Source organism: Microcaecilia unicolor, chromosome 4, assembly GCF_901765095.1.
Source record: "Microcaecilia unicolor chromosome 4, aMicUni1.1, whole genome shotgun sequence".
NCBI classification, from domain to species: domain Eukaryota; kingdom Metazoa; phylum Chordata; class Amphibia; order Gymnophiona; family Siphonopidae; genus Microcaecilia; species Microcaecilia unicolor.
Genome location: NC_044034.1, coordinates 231,175,147 through 231,192,270, shown reverse-complemented (window position 1 = coordinate 231,192,270; position 17,124 = coordinate 231,175,147). Strand labels below are relative to the sequence as shown.

The window sequence follows — 17,124 nt, the reverse complement described above, 5'->3', positions numbered from 1 at the left end:
CTGAACCACCACAGTCTGCCATGACTCACTGTGAAAGGCGGACTTCGTTACTACAAAAGTTCAGGAGAAAGGAACCTTGTATCCTGAAAAACCAAAGGAAATAGATTAATATCCCATGCCCCAAAAACAACTGGGAGCAGAAGTACCTCACTGAAATGCAGCCCTATGAATAAGGTGGAAGCCACCACCTGAAAAGCAGAAAAGTTATGTTGGAACCAGTAAGCATAGACCAAGGGAAATCTGCGAAGGAAGGGGAAAACCGCATGTATACCCCTGCAGAGTGAGGCAATGTTAAGCAACTCTGGAAAGAACCTGAACAGACGACCCTAAAATGCAACAACCAAGGAGTGAGCCGAGTTCCCTTCCCCGGGACATGTGGAAGGATATACTAGACCTGGGTGTGAATTTCAGCCCAGGCTGGCAGCAGGAAAGTCAGCTGAGCCAAAGCTAGCTGAAGTGGGGCTTGCACCTGGAACTCCTGGCTTACAGGCCACTACACCAAGTACTAGGCTACCCCCAGATCGTGCCAAAGCGGAAGCTCGGAAGCTATATTCCCGTGCTGCAACCCTTGGCCACACGACCCTTAAGTCAAGGCTGAGATGACTCTGCAGGCTTGGTCTCTAGCAACCTCAGAGAACTGAAGTTTCTCCAGACTTCAAAAAAAGCCTACCTCAAAAGGTAGCATGCCAAAGAGACCAGAGTAGACACCATCCATCCACTGACCAGACTAGAACCATCTGCAGGGAAAGGAAATTACCGAGAACTTGAGGGGCAGAAAATGACTTGTCCAGAGTCCCAGGGAGCTTCAGTGGGAAGAGAATCCGGTTCCCCTGGTTTCCAGGCTGCTGCACAAATTACTAGGCTACTCCTAGTGGCCTTGTGCCCCAGAACAGGCTGACCTGGCTGGAAACCAGCACCCACTTGCAAGGCCAAGTGGCCGATCCAGAAGGTGCCACCACCAAAGGCCAATAGTACCCATGAGTCTTAATGACAGCAAGTTACCATGGGACTTCAACCAGCAACATCTGGATCCAGACCCTCACACTCCACTGCGCTATACCCAGAAAGCTATACCACAAGCACTAGCTGATCCCTACAAAGAACAGGAGGAAAGATGGCAGAGCCACATGTAGAGGGTCCTCCAACCTACCGCAAGAGGTGTTGCTGACACAGTAGCAGCTGACTCTAAAATGGAATAGTTGTGGCCAGATACAGAATGCCAAACCAGAAACCAGAGCTGTTGTGGAAAATAACCACACTGCCCAGCAATCACTGGAGCATAGGCAAAGTCCACAGAATACAGGAGAACCACTGTATAGTCCCAAACAGCAAGAAAGGATCTGGAAGCCAAAGGAGACATCTCTAAGGGAGAGCAGAGTACACTCTGTTTTCCAGGACACTCCAGAAACTGAACACCCTTACAGCTCACCCAGGACAACAGGTCCTCAGAGGAACGGACTATCACAGACGAAACACCCTGGAAGAGGCACGCTCCGATTGGCCCTGTTGCCACCAACCAAATCAATTGTGGCCAAAGGCCACTGCCCTGAGAACCATATGTAGCCTTCAACATTCCTGGGGCTGAACAGGACCCTGCCAGGATGACACTAACATTCCACAGACAGTGTGCAACTACTGTCTGACTTGTCCAGCGAGATGCAGCACGCTGGCCAGCCAGGCATAACCAGGGAGGAGCCAGTAAGCGAGAATCTCACTAAAGAGACACTGCTGAGAAGTCACCGTGTCAGTGAAATCCATCCTCCAGAAGTCAAACAAGGGCACCAGTGGTTGCAGTATGGGCAATAAGCGATGTCCAATCGCTCCAGGGTAAGAGTGCTGTTCAGTCCACATCCGAACAGTTTCAGAAGCAGCACCTCGGCGCTAGTGCAACCAGCATATATTTTCCCAGGAACCCCATCCTCTCATGAGTGCCGGAATAACCACAGAGGGGAAGGAAGCGCCATATGCTTCTATGCCCTGCTCACACAACTCCAAAATGGCCACCAATTACCTATTAGTCAGGTGGAAAAGAGCTCGCGCGGGGAAAAAAAGAATGAGCAAGGCCCGTCTAAGCAGTGTAGCAGTGCTCACCTGTGAGCCTGCTCCAACGGCTGAGGAAAGCGTTCCCACCGTACATCGCACCCACAGTGGCAACAGTGGGTTCACACTAATACAGCAACCCTCATCAAAAAGATAAACACAGAAGGCAGCACCGACCCACAATAAAATGCAGACTCACCCAGAACACTGACAGTAGCCCTGTTTGTGGAGCAGTACAGGCAGAGACATCTATCTTCTCCTTTCATAGCCCTGATACTGAGGTCACCAGTATCTCTCCCGAACCCAGGGGAAAGCTCAAGGTGGAACGCCCAAGCCAACTGGGTTTGGTTTTGGGGTTTTTTTTGTAGCTGGATAGCCACCTCTTGGAAAAGAATGGAGAAGGGCAGGAAAGGCAGAAGGGTGGGGGAGGGACCTGGGGTGACCAGGTGTACCCCCTATAGGCGGCACCACTCAGCCACATACCGAGAGCTCAACTAAACTGGGGGCGGGGGGGACCAAAAATAGGACCTGCAAAAAGAGGAGACCAGAAGCTGGTGGGAGAGACCATCCATCCGCCTGCTAGAGGCAGAAAATACTGATTGACCAAGGAGCACTGCAGCCTATAAGACAATGCAATTCAGCAGTCTCTATCTCCACCTGCTGGTAGATGGTCACAGCCCACAAGTCTCTGGATTCATCTGCTGCTGCCACCAAGGATGGTGCATAGACAAATATTTGACCCCACAGTCAACTGAAATGAACAGCAAAACTGCAGGGGAAAAAAAATCAGGCAAATGTGGGAGAGAAGGAAAGGGTGGAGGGGCCGTCTGACACACTTATTTTTACCAATAGTCAGATCACTCAGCTTACCCTGTTAGTTGTGCAGGCACTGAATGATAACTTCAACAGACTTTGGCCCAACTACACAATTCATTTTATAGAGTTAAAGCAGCAGAGGTGCAGGAATGCCTTAAAGCTATACAGGCCAAACTGAACGTATATGTTGAAATTGGATGATCTTGAAAGCAGGACTAATTTCCACTTTGTGGGTCTACCCAAGTCATCATTAACAGGATTTTTACAACAATGGTTGTCTTCACCATTACAGCTAGGCCAGTGGTTGAGTAAGGTATGGGAAGGGCATGCATACTACCTAGGACTTACCAAAGGTAAAAAACAGGCTAAGAATTGTGATTACACCGTTGAGTTATGTGAATAAGGCTTTCTTGCTGCAGGTATTCCCGAAGAGGAGTGAGCTACACTATCAGGATCATAAAGCACAAATGTTTCAGGACTACTTCACCTTTCTGGAAAGTTTTCTGCAAGCATCTGTGGTGAGCTGGTCAAACAAAAGGTGCTTTTCATGCTGCTCTATTGGGCTGTTAAAGATATGGTGGAAGACCTAGCTGGATTAATGCTTCTGTGGAACAGAGATGAATAAATGGGTTCTAGCTGGTTCAGGCTGTCATGTGACTAGTGGATTTAAATGAGGGGGCCTTTGATATTTGCTCTGATAGAGACAATTTTATGGCATTGACAGGATCCTGATAAAATGGTAAACCCAGTAATCTTATCCCTGGTTTGTTGTGTGGTGATCCCTCTGGAGCAACTTCACATCTTGAGATGATGAAACTTAAATTTACATTATCCCAGTTATAGTATAACAAATTCATTTGGAGTTAGAATCATGGTACTGAGGAGATAACTATCAGTTATACCATAATGTAATATGTACCACAGTGTACAGCAAAATAGACAGGGATCATTATCTATAATTACAGAAAATCGGCAACCTACTTTTGACCAAGCTATGGACCGATTGACTTAACTGTTGGAGCATGAATACCCTACACTTTATGGTTATTTTGGGAAGGAAATCATTATTGAGTGGGGAAGGAGAGATGCAGTAAGGGGATAGGGTGGATTGTCAGAACAGCAAGCACAGTAACAGCACAATCTAGACAGTTATGAGCAAATAGATGAAAGAGGAAGTTGGAGTTTTAAGATTTACGTTTGTACTAGGGATTTACAGCAGAATGGTCATTCAAATAATGATGCTTGGGGACTTTAATATAATGACAGGCCTTTCACAGGATAGAACACTGGAGTAGGAATATGGAGGTTGCAGTGTTCACGGGGGATTCCCCTATCTGGCTCATAATTTCAGTTTGCTTGACACATAACGGACCCTTCATTCCTGTGATCAGTAATAAACTCATAATTCAAGAGCTTACTCTATAGCTTCTCAGATGGATTATGATTTTATTTCTCAAAAAAATAGTTGCATAAAAGTATTACAGGTAGAGAGAGGACTGACTGTGGTTTTCCAAACATGCCCTAATTTGGGCTAACCTTAAGCAGACATAGGAATATCTGAAGCAATGCTGGGCATTCCTGAGATATTTTTATGACGACCCTCAATTTCATCAGTATGTTCAGAAAAAATGGGAGGAATTTTGTATTAATAATGAAACCCAAATCCTTTTCTGAAGAACTGTGAAAGTGGTGCTAAGGGGCAATAATGATTTTATGAATTATTATATAATCCACCTTAATAAGAGGTGGTATAGAAATAAACAATTTTAGCCTATACGACACAAAAAAAATTATATGGGAAGGTAGGCTGGAGAGGGGTGACAAAACTTTCTTCAGGTATATTAGTGAAAGGAGGAAGACTAAAAAGGGAATTGCGAGACTGAAAGATGCTGAGAACCGATATATAGATAATGAAGAAGAAAAAGCTAATTTGCTAAATAGATACTTTTGTTCTGTTTTCACAGAAGAAAATCCTGGAGCAGGACCACGATGGACTGGCAAAAGTACATGTGAGAATGGAATGGATATAGCACCGTTCACAACTTAAAAATCTAAAGGTGGACAAAGCAGTGGGACCGGATGGGATCCACCCCAGGATATTGAAGGAGCTCAGAGAGGTTCTGGCAGGTCCTCTTAAAGATTTGTTTAATAAATCCTTGGAGACGGGAGAGGTTCCGTGGGATTGGAGAACGGCGGAGGTGGTCCCTTTTCACAAAAGTGGTGATAGGGAAGAAGCTGGAAACTACAGGCCGGTAAGCCTCACTTCGATTATTGGAAATGTAATGGAAGCCATGCTGAAGGAAAGGATAGTAAATTTCCTGGAAGCAAATAAGTTGCAAGATCCGAGACAACATGGTTTTACCAAAGGGAAATCGTGCCAAACGAATCTCATTGAATTCTTTGACTGGGTGACCGGAGAATTAAATCAAGGACGTGCTATGGACGTAATCTACTTAGATTTCAGCAAAGCTTTTGACACGGTTCCCCACAGGAGGCTCTTGAATAAACTAGAAGGGCTGAAGATAGGACCCGAAGTGGTGAACTGGATTAGGAACTGGTTGACGGGCAGACGCCAGAGGGTGGTGGTAAATGGAGTTCGCTCGGAGAGAAAGGTGAGTAGTGGTGTGCCTCAGGGATCGGTGCTGGGGCCGATTCTATTCAATATATTTGTGAGTGATATTGCCGAAGGGTTAGAAGGTAAAGTTTGCCTTTTTGCGGATGACACTAAGATTTGCAACACAGTGGACACCCCGGAGGGAGTGGAAAGCATGAAAAAAGATCTGCGGAAGCTAGAAGAATGGTCTAACGTTTGGCAATTAAAATTCAATGCGAAGAAATGCAAAGTGATGCATTTAGGGAGTAGAAATCCACGGGAGACGTATGTGTTAGGCGGTGAGAGTCTGATAGGTACGGACGGGGAGAGGGATCTTGGGGTGATAGTATCTGAGGACCTGAAGGCGACGAAACAGTGTGACAAGGCGGTGGCCGTAGCTAGAAGGTTGCTAGGCTGTATAGAGAGAGGTGTGACCAGCAGAAGAAAAGAGGTTTTAATACCCCTGTATAAGACGTTGGTGAGGCCCCTCCTGGAGTATTGTGTTCAATTTTGGAGGCCGTATCTTGTGAAGGATGTGAAAAAAATGGAAGGGGTGCAAAGAAAAGCTACGAGAATGGTATGGGATTTGCGTTACAAGACGTATGAGGAGAGACTTTCGGACCTGAACATGTATACCCTGGAGGAACGGAGAAACAGGGGTGATATGATACAGACGTTCAAATATTTGAAAGGTATTAATCTGCAAACAAACCTTTTCCGGAGAGGGGAAGGCGGTAGAACGAGAGGACATGAAATTAGATTGAAGGGGGGCAGACTCAAGAAAAATGTCAGGAAGTATTTTTTCACAGAGAGAGTGGTGGATGCTTGGAATGCCCTCCCACGGGAGGTGGTGGAGAGGAAAACGGTAACAGAATTCAAACATGCGTGGGATAAACATAAAGGAATCCTCCTCAGAAGGAAGGGAACCCCAGAAGCTTAGCCGGCGGTGGGAGGTGGGGATAATGCTGGGCAGACTTATACGGTCTGTGCCCTGAAAAAGACAGGTACAAATCAAGGTAAGGTATACACAAAAAATGACACGTGAGTTTATCTTGTTGGGCAGACTGGGTGGACCGTGCAGGTCTTTTTCTGCCGTCATCTACTATGTTAGGCTGGAGAGAGAGATGAAGGAGTTTTGAACAATTCAGCAGCTACCCACCAAGAAAAATAAAGAACTGTTTCAGGCCCCACTGGTGGTTTTTAATATTTTGCTCCACGAAAGAACAAAAAAAAAAAAGGAGGTCACATATAAAAGAGAAAATACTTACCCCTGTAGCAGATATTCTCCAAGGTTAGCAGAAAAGATACCATGAATGGGTGATGTCATCAACAGAGACCGAGGGCAGATGCTGCCCAGCATTCAGAAGATTCTTAAAGCTTTTGGCAGGCATGACCATACATGTGCGTGTGTGCGCTTTACCAAGCACTCAACTTTCATGGACCCCTCAGTTGAATTTAAAAAAGCAGAGAGAATGAAACTTCTAGGGGAGGCGGGAGGGACAAGGTAATCTGAATCCTGTGTCTTCAGAGAACATCTACTACAGGTGAGCAACTTCACTTTCTCTGAGGACAAACAGGATAACCGGTAACAATGAATGAGAATCCCTAGTTACCAGGACCACCAAAAACAATGGTCAATGGGGACTTGCAATGGAAAGGCCAACCAGAACCAATAACTCTAAACAACCAAAAATTCTGCTGAGAAGGTACAGCCTGGAAAAGAAATTAATGGAGTTTGGAGTCTAGAATTCAGTTCCACCCTTCTAATGAATTCTGCAGGACTGTTTAATCAAACCAGATGTCATATCAGGTATTTTGTTCCAGAGAGTAGTGAGAGGTGAATATGTTGACCAACGACCATGTTGCAGCTCTGTGTATCTCCTCAACTGAGGCTGATCTCAAGTGGTCTACAAACGCAGCCATGGCTCTGACATCGTGAGCCATGACACGACCCTCCAGTCAGTCCAGCTCGGGAATAAGCAAAATAAGTGCAGTCTGCTAGCCAATTGGACAAGGTGTGTTTACCAATAACTGCCCCCATCTTCTTTTTAGTCAAAAGAAACAAAAGCTGGATGGACCATCTATGGGCTTTAGTCCACTTCAGATAGAAGGCTAAGGCACACTTGCAGTCCAAGATGTGCAGTGCACTTTTGCCTGGATGGGCATGAGGTTTTGAGAAAAAATGTTGGCAGAACAACTAACTGGTTAAGGTGAAAATCTGACACTAATTTACGAAGGAACTTAGGATGCATGCAAAGAACTCTAAGAAATCCTGTGTAAAGCGGAACCACTACTAGGGACTGAAGCTCACCGACTCACAGCTGAAATGACCATGACCAAAAATAAGACCTTCTATGACCAGCACCAAAAATAAGACCTTCCAGGTCACGTACTTTAAATGGCAAAAATCAAGTGGATCAAAAGGAGCTTTCATCAGCTGGGCAAGGATAATGTTAAGGTCCCATGACACAGTCAGAGGTTTGACAGGGGGCTTAGTCAACAGCACACCTCACATAAAATTAACAATTAGAGGTTGTACAGAGATGGGCTTCGCTTCCACATGGTAATGGTAAGCGCTGATTGCACCTTACAGAGTTGTTGGGGTTTTTTTTGTTTGTTTTGTTTTTAAACAGACAGAGGTGTAGAAAGTACTCAAACAGATTTTGTGTAGAACAAGAGAAAGGGATCTAGGGTTTTGCCCTTACAACAGACGGCAAACCTCTTCCATTTGAAAGTGTTAACATCTCTTAGTGGAATCTTTCCTGGAAGCCAGCAGAACATTGGAAACACACTCAGGCAGTCAGAGGGAAGCATATTCTACGCTCTCAATATCCAGGCTATGAGGGCCAGGGACAAGAGGTTGGGATTCTTTATTTGCATTTGCTATACAGCTAAAACGAACACACAGAGCTAAGAGGTGTATGGGCTAATATAAGTGGTGGAAAGGAAATGCAATTTAAATACAGAAAGGCTACTCAAGCACACTAAAGATTCTTTGAGAGAAGATGGGAGGGAAGGGAAAAAGGAGAGAGGGAGTGAACATTATCAGGGCCCAAAATCACAGGAGCGCACCAAAGACTTAGGAGTGAACATTATCAGGGCCCAAAATCACAGGAACACACCAAAGACTTAGCCAAATTTTAATAACCGATTTGAATTGCGTCAAGGATAATTCACTATGAATTTCTAAGAGGAAGCTGTTCCATAGATGAGAACAAACCCCTCATTCTGCATGATGAGGGTCAGAAAACACTCTGATCTCCAAGGTTCTCCTGAGGACAACTCTAAAAAGAGAGGGAACCAAATCTACCATGGACAATAAGGCAAGATAAGGATCATGGTTCCCAGTCCTGCTCGAATTTCAGCAGTCTTCATTATTAGAAAGATTGGAGAATATGCATACAGAAGGCCCTCCCTCCAATCAGGGAGGAAGGCATTTGATGCTAGCCTGTCATGTGATCCAAGTATGGAGCAGTAACAAGGGACCTTTATGATGGGATGAGTGGTAAATCAATCCAAGGAGGTGTCTCAGTCTTGGAAGATCTTATTAAGATCTTGAGGGCAACGCCCATACTGAGACTCCACTGATGCAATTGCATAACCCTGCTCAGTCTGTCCACCAGCTATCTTTGCCAGCCAGGTAAGCTCTGAGCACCATCCCATGGCTGGAGGTCCACTACCACATTCCAACTACTTCCTGAAACAAAGTGTAGGATCCTGTACCCCCCCTCCAGCCAGCTTGTTAATGTAGTACATGACAACCTGATTGTTTAGATTAGAACAATTTGGTTCAACAACTGATCTTTGAGAATTCCATGTTACCCGCAACTCCAGGAGACTGATGTGAAGCAGAGTCTCCTGAGCAGACTCGTGTTCCTGAGTGTGAAGCCCCTCTACATGAGCACCCTATCCCAGGTTGGATGCATCTATGGTTACATTTTTCTGAGTAGGAATTTGGAATGGAGCTCCTCAAGTCAAATTGGTACGAATTGTCCACAAGAGAAGGAACTGCTACAACTCTGGGGTGACCTTGAAATTCCCCATGTCCTGACACTGCTGAGAAGCCAGAGCCCACTGGGCACTTCACAAATGGGTGTGACATGTATAGTGGAGGCCATGTGGCCTAACCACTCAACATCTGCTGAGCTGTGACCCTGACAAGTGATGCAAATGTGTGCACCCTCCCTTACCTGAGAAATGTAGGTACAAGCTTGAACCATGTCTAGTAGGATTCCTATGTACTCCAATTGCTTTACTGGGAGCAGGTAAGACTTTGGGTAGTCGATTACAAACCCTGCTCTAACACCCGAATAGTTCTCTGCATTGATTCTTGAACACCATAGGGAAATATACGGACTCCCAGTCTGCGTAGCAATGCTGCAAGATACTTTATAAACATCTTGGGATAGGACATGAGACCACATGACAGAATGCGATACTGGTAGTGGTGTTTCCCTACTTGAAATCTGAGATACCTCCTGCAACTGGGACATACGTGAATGTGAGTATAAGCATCCTTTAAGTCCAGCGAGCACTGCCAATCGTTTGCATGAATCATGAAAAGGATGCCCATGGAAACCATCCTGAACTTTTCCTAGGTCTAGGATAGGATAAAATCCCTGACTTTTTGGGCACTAGTAAGTACTTGGAATAGAATCCCTTCCCTTCTTGCACAATCAAATCTGTTCCGACTAGGGGAAGCCTTTAAAAAGGAAGCTGAATTCTGAAGCTCTTGGTGGGCAATTTTGAAGGGGCTGAGGCCAACTGAGGGTGTAACCCTCCTGGACTACTTGAAGAAACCCGTTGGTCTGAGGTTACAAGAAGCCACCTTTTTTGGAAAAAATTCAGCCTCTCTCAGACCGATAGGGCATGTTGGGATGGATATTTTTATTTCACCTATGCTATAAAAGTTTTTGCTTTGGGGGTTGTTTTTTAATGCAAGGCTTATACAAGAAGAAAAACCTCTCAATGGTCTTATAAGAAGAGACAATGTGGTCATCATATGTATTTTAAGGTACTAGTTTTATGTATTTTTCTTTAGTATTTATGATTTCAAGGTTTTTAATGTAAAATCATTGTAATACTTTAGTCATGTAAATTCATAATTCATATTGTATTAATGTTTTTTTATTTGAATTCATGACATTTATGTTCTCTCATTACTGTTTTCTATTTTAACAATTTTTTTTAATTATTATTATTAAGGGCTCCACTTATAAAGCAGCAGTACAGATTAGCATGTGCTGAATGCAAATAAACCCATTCAATTCCCATGCTCTTCTTCATATTCAGCACACACACTAATCGGCAGCACCACCACTTTGTAAAAGGAGCCTTAGAGGTTTTACCCTTAAAGCGCTACTGAATCCTTCCTCCATCAAGGCATTTAGTGGCCAACGTCACTGGAGCGCATTAAATTTATTTATGTAAATGTGTGATCAGCATTACTGCTTTTACCATTTGGACCACTTTTCTTTCATTTTGAATCACTTAAGATTAGGGCTTCCAGACCCTGTATACTTCCTATTTACAAAAAAACACTTATATTTGAAAAAATCTTAATTAAATAAAAATGTCTTAAAGTATGTGTTTTGTACAGTCAGATTTCGATTATTAAAAGTTTTTAATTTATTTTTATTTTTAATATACCGTGTTTCCCCGAAAATAAGACACTGTCTTATATTAATTTTTGACCCCCAAAATGTGCTAGGTCTTATTTTCAGGGGCTGTCTTATTTTTCGGGGAAACATCGGGGTTGGATCGGGGTTGGCCCGCCCGCCCTCCGTCACTCCCGGAACTAACCTTAAATGCCTCCTTTCACCTTTGCAGCAAGCAGCAGCAGGGCAGGCCACTCCTTCCTTCCGTGTCCCGCCCTCGTCTGACGCAACGTCCGTGAGGGCGGGGCACAGAAGGAAGGAGAGGTCTGCCCTGCTGCTGCTTGCTGCGAAGGTGAAAGGAGACGTTTAAGGTTAGTTCCGGGAGCGACGGAGGGTGGGTGGAGGGGGGGCAGCCTTGTCCGGCTCTTGGCGGCCCTGCTTTCAAACAAAAATTTGCTAGGTCTTACTTTCGGGAGAGGCCTTATATCTACCAATTCAGGAAAACCTCTACTAGGTCTTATTTTTGGGGGATGTCTTACTTTCGGGGAAACAGGGTATATAAGCAATGCCCACATCTTCTAGTGCATATAAGCTTGGTGATAGCAGTATCAACTGTACAGCCTCAGAATCTAACAGACGACTACCTGTGCGTCAGATTTACCTGAAACGTGAATTAGCATGGGCAACTTTATGTGAGGTCCTCCCCATTAAAATAAAAGATTTTTCCTTCTGAGCTGTGATCTGCTTGTCTTACTTTCTTGCATGATACCTACAGACTACTGTTCTCTCTCATTTTTAATCATATTAACAAAATTATAAAATGACTCTTCCAAGATTGTATCAAATTTAATTGCCAAATTGTAAATGATGTTGTGGCAAAATGCTAATTGCCCCATTTGTGATGTCAATAATTGATTATGAAGAAGTGTAACCTGCTTGGAGTGGCAGGTACAGCTCTGGTCACCTTGCTGGGCAGACTGGATGGACCATGCAGGCCTTTATCTGCCATCATTTACTATGTTACTATGTATCTTGCAATGCTGCAATGTTCAGATGTTTCAAGCCAAGGGAAGTCTTGGCTCACCAATTTGCTTCATTTCTTTAGAGACGTGAATAAACATGTGGATAAAAGTGAGCCGGTTGATGTAGTGTATCTAGATTTTCAGAAAGCTTTTGATAAAGTTCCTAATGAGAGACTCCTGAGAAAATTAAGGAGTCATGGGATGGGAGGCAAGGTTTTGGTGTGGATTAGGAATTGGTTATTGGACAGAAAACAGAGGGTAGGGTTAAATGGTAATTTCTCTCAGTGGAGTAGGGTGGAGTGCCGAATGGATCAGTACTGGGACCGGTGCTATTTAACGTATTTATACATGATATAGAAATCAGAACAACGAGTAATGTGTTTAAATTTGCAGATGACACAAAATTATTCAAGGTTGTTAAAACAGGAGTGGACTGTGAAATATTGCAGGAAGACTTTAAGAAATTGGAAGACTGGGCATCCAAATGGCAAATGAAATTTAATGTGGACAAATGCAAGGTGATGCACATTGGAAAGAATAATACGAATCATTGTTACCTGGTGCTAGAGTCCACCTTGGGGGTAAGCACTCGATGGCAGCCAAAAAAGCAAACAGGATGCTAGGAATTATTAGGAAAGGGATGGTGAATAAGACTGAAAATACTATAATGCCTTTGTATCGCTCCATGGTGCGACCGCACCTTGAGTATTGCGTTCAGTTCTGGTCACTGTATCTCAAAAAAAAGATACAGCGGAATTAGAAAAGGTTAAACAAAAAGCGACCAAAATGATAAAGGGAATGGAATGCCTCTCGTATGAGGAAATCTAAAGAGATGAGGGCGCTTCAGCTTGGAAAAGAGACCGATGAGAGGAGATATGATTGAGGTCTACAAAATCCTTAGTGGTTTAGAACAGGTAGAAGTAAATCAATGTTTTACTCTTTCAAAAAGTACAAAGAATAGGGGATACACAAGTTACATGGAAATACTTTTAAAACAAATAGGAAGGAATATTTTTTCACTCAATGAATAGTTAAGCTCTGGAACCCTTTGTCGGAGGATGTGGTAACAGTGGTTAGCATTTCTGGGTTTAAAAAAGGTTTGGACAAGTTCTTGGAGGAAAGGTCCATAGTCTGCTATTGAAACAGACATGGGGAAGCTATTGCTTGCCCTGGGATTTGTAGCATGGAATGTTGCCACGATTTGGGTTTCTGCCAGGTACTTGTGACCTGGCTTGGCCACTGTTGGAAACAGGATACTGGGCTAGATGGTCCATTGGTCTGACCCAGTACGGCTACTCTTATGTTCTTATGATCTACCATGGGATGCCAACCTGGAACAGAACTGAGGAAGTTTGTGTTGATTTAAGTGGCCAAAAGTCTCATCAAGGGAGTGCACTACTTTGAAAATCTTCTGGACAACCCCCACCATTCAAGGACCATTCTTTGGTTGCATGATTCGGCTCAGTCTTTCTGCCACAAAGTTGTTCCTCCCTGTCAGGTAAGTGGCTTTCAACTCATCACATGGGAGATGGCTCACTGCTTCCCGACATATACCTTCCTGCTTGCTGACACAGTACACTGCAACCTGATTGTATCAAAATTATTTGGTTCTCCAGCTGATCTCTGAAAGCCTTTAGGGCATTACATATAGCTCTAACTTCTAGGAGATTTATTTAGTACTGCCTCTCCTAAGCAGACTGCTGACCTCAAAAGTAAGCCCATCTACATGAGGTCCCCACCCTAGGTTGGATACATCCGTCGTCAGTCTTGTGGTGCAGTGAAATTTGGAATGGGATTCCTTTATCCAAATTGCTGTGAAATAGCCTTCAGCCAGAGAACTTTGGAAGGAAAAAGTGACAGTAATGACATCCCACAGGTTTCCCTTACCCCAAGACCATTGAGAAGACAAGATCTATTGGGCTGTGCCAGGAGTGACAAACTGTGGAGGCCAGGTGGCGCAACAACCTCAACATTTACCGAGCTAATACCTGCTGATTCCGATGGACCTCTTGAACCACAGAACCAAGAGCCTCTATCCACTGGGCTGGGAGGAAAGCCCTGGTTCGAGTCATGTCTAGCAGGGCTCCTATGAACAATTGTTCAGATGGGCTGAGATAGGACTTGGAATAATTGATGACCAATCCCAGTAGCTCCAGCACCCGCATGGTTCTGTACACTGATACTGTTGCCCCTTCCTGTGCTCTTTATCAGCCAATTGTCTAAATAGGGAAACGTGTACTCCAAGTCTGCATAGCAAAGCTGCAACTCCTACTAAACATCTGGTAAAGACCCTGGCAGCTGATGCAAGGCCGAATGGGAGTATATAATGCTGGTAGTGGTGCCTCCCTATGCAGCATCTCAGATACCTCCTGTGACTGGGATATATCTGTACATAGGTAAAGGTGTCTTAAGTACAGAGAGCACAGCCAATCTTGAGCCTCAATCATTGGAAGTAGGAAGCCCAAGGAATGGAAACCATTCTGAACTTCTGTTTTGCCAGGAATTTGTTCAGAGCCCACAGGTCTATGATGGGACAAAATTCTACCATCTTTCTTTGGGACCAGGAATTACTTGAAATAAATCCATTTCCTATTCCCCCTTGATGGAATGAGCTCAAACACTGGCCTGTAAAAGGGAAGAGAGTTCCTCTGTAACCAATTCCTGGGGCCAAGAGCTTAGCTTTGATCCTCTCAGTGGGAAATTTAGAGGAATGCACTCCAATTGTAATGTGTATCCTGTCTAGACTAATTTGAGTACCCACCAGTCTGAAAATACAAGAGGCCATCTTTCTAGGAAAACAATTCAGCCTCCCTCCTGTCAGAAGGTCATCCAGAACAGATACAAGAATCGTGACTATGTTCTTCTGCAGTCAGTCAAAAGCTTTTCCCTTGCTTCAAATGGGGAACTGAATGGGAATTTTGGGCCCTCTGCTGCCTCTGACAGGAAGCAAGATCCATGGCTAGTCTGGAGAGGAGAGGTAGTGGGGAGGATACTCCTGCCTTTGAGAGTAGTAGGCCCTCCTCTGCCCTTCACCCAAGTACCTCCTGGGTGAGGAAGACGAGCCATAAGTAAGCTGAGATAACAACTTGATGGTATCCAAATGTTTCTTCAGGAAGTCTGCAACCTCTTCCACCTTGTCACTGAAAAGTTTATCTCCCTAGCACAGAACATCCACCAGCTTCTCCTGAACCGATGCTCTAGGTCTGAGGCACGCAGCCACCAAGTCTGCTCAGCCCAATACCCACAGCCAAAACTCCAAATGCTATATCAAAAGCGAATGTTGCCCGCACTGAGTTCTTTAGCTTACTCCTGAGGGAAAGTGCCTTTGAACACCACCACACTGTGCACAATGTTCCCCAAGTGCAATCTCATGAATATCTGGTAGGACACTATGCAGGAGGCAAGAACGGCATTCAACTTTGCAAAATACTCCACAGTCTGGGCCTCATCCCCCAGGGGCACCTCGCAGCAAGTCCTGAAACTCTCAGCTCTTTTGGGAACGGACTCAACCACCATGGAATGGTGACAAGGCCCAAGCATCTCAAATTCCAGAGCCTTTTGAAATCTATACAGAGTGTCAACCACCTTCTTTACCTGCAATAAGGAGGGAAGTCCGCTACTGCTTCATTTTTGAAGGGGAATCAAACGGAAAGATGTCCAGCTTCTTGGCCCTGGGCTCATTCACAGTTTCTAACTCCAATAAGATGAACTTAGCCATCTCCCTGATTTTTTTTTTTAAAAGGAAAGCTCCTCAGGTGGAGGGGAGGGGGTCTGAAAGGAGACCAAGGAACCCTTCCTCAGAAAGGATATTGTGCCACTTCAGGACATCCAGAAGAACTCACCAGGAGACTTCAGAGTCCCTGCCTGCCTTGCATGGGTTGGTTAAACTCAGACTGAGAGTGTCAAGGAACAGAGAATCCCTCGTTCCAAGAGGAGGTCCTCCCACCCAAAAAGCTGGAAATCAATACCATTTTGGTAGAGACTGGCTCCATGGCCCTTTGAGGCCTCAGTATCAATGTACTGTCTGCAGACAGTGCATAGGTCTCCAGGATGGGCTGGAGTTCCTGGAAAGGCCAGTGCTAATACCCTCAATGACATAGCTTCCTGCTGGGCCAATAGGCATTCCATCTCCTCCTGGAACATGGCCTTATGCCATCATAATAAATGTATTCCCATTTTCTCAGTTCTCCCAGTCCCATGCCCCGTTCAGTTGACCAGGATGGACAAAACGTCTCCCTCGTTATCAGTCCCCCCTCAGGCTTACCAGCCAGATTTTAATGATAATAGCCAGTGGAGACAGTTGTTGTATTGTCCAAAATGATGTCAAACTAAGAAATCTTACGTCTTCACTGTTCCTAGCATTAAGTGAAACATGCTGCTTCCCAGGTCCAAAAAGGTGATTACTTACTTCCCAATGAAGGTGAAACTGTGCATTGAGCTACATACTCAGCAGTGCCAGTAGGCAACTTGGTAAAATTGCAATCAGTGAGAGCAAAAATGTCCAATAACCCTTGTATCCATATGCGAGAGCTCGTCCACGGAGAAACATCTGATGCTGTTATTCCTGCTCAAAGAAGCATTAATAAAAAAAAGTACTGACTTGACCACACATGGTTCACTTTGAAATAACGTCAATCATTAATGCATACCTAGGTGGTTTACAATGTTGAAATATGAAAGGGAAATACATAGAAAGCAATTTGAAAAAGGGTGAGTAATGGAGACACACTTTAGGAGGCCTAGGTTACATAATTTGATATATGAATATTAGGTACCGCTCAAGGGTGAAGGACAAGAGAAAAGCAACTAAGGGAGGAGACAGAGCAGGGAGGCAAGTGTAGGGCAAAGAGACAAAACCAAGGTAAAGTAACTACAGGATTAGCAAGCAGTGACGAGTATTTGCCTATCAGTCTGGGGCAAATGCTGTAGTAAAATAGGTTTTTAGTTTTTGCTTAAAAGTCTTGTTAGCGGGCTCTAGTTCAATGCCCACAGAGAGTTGATTCCATAGAGATGGCACTACTACCTTGAAACAAGAGTTTGAGTAGTTTCAAATCTG

At 44.4% G+C, this 17,124-nt stretch overlaps 1 protein-coding gene across 1 annotated transcript in view; it reads right to left on the bottom strand.

The window, feature by feature from the left end:
• The window catches only part of HERC2 (HECT and RLD domain containing E3 ubiquitin protein ligase 2), a 921,269-nt gene that overhangs the window by 878,623 nt on the left and 25,522 nt on the right, over window positions 1–17,124 (bottom strand).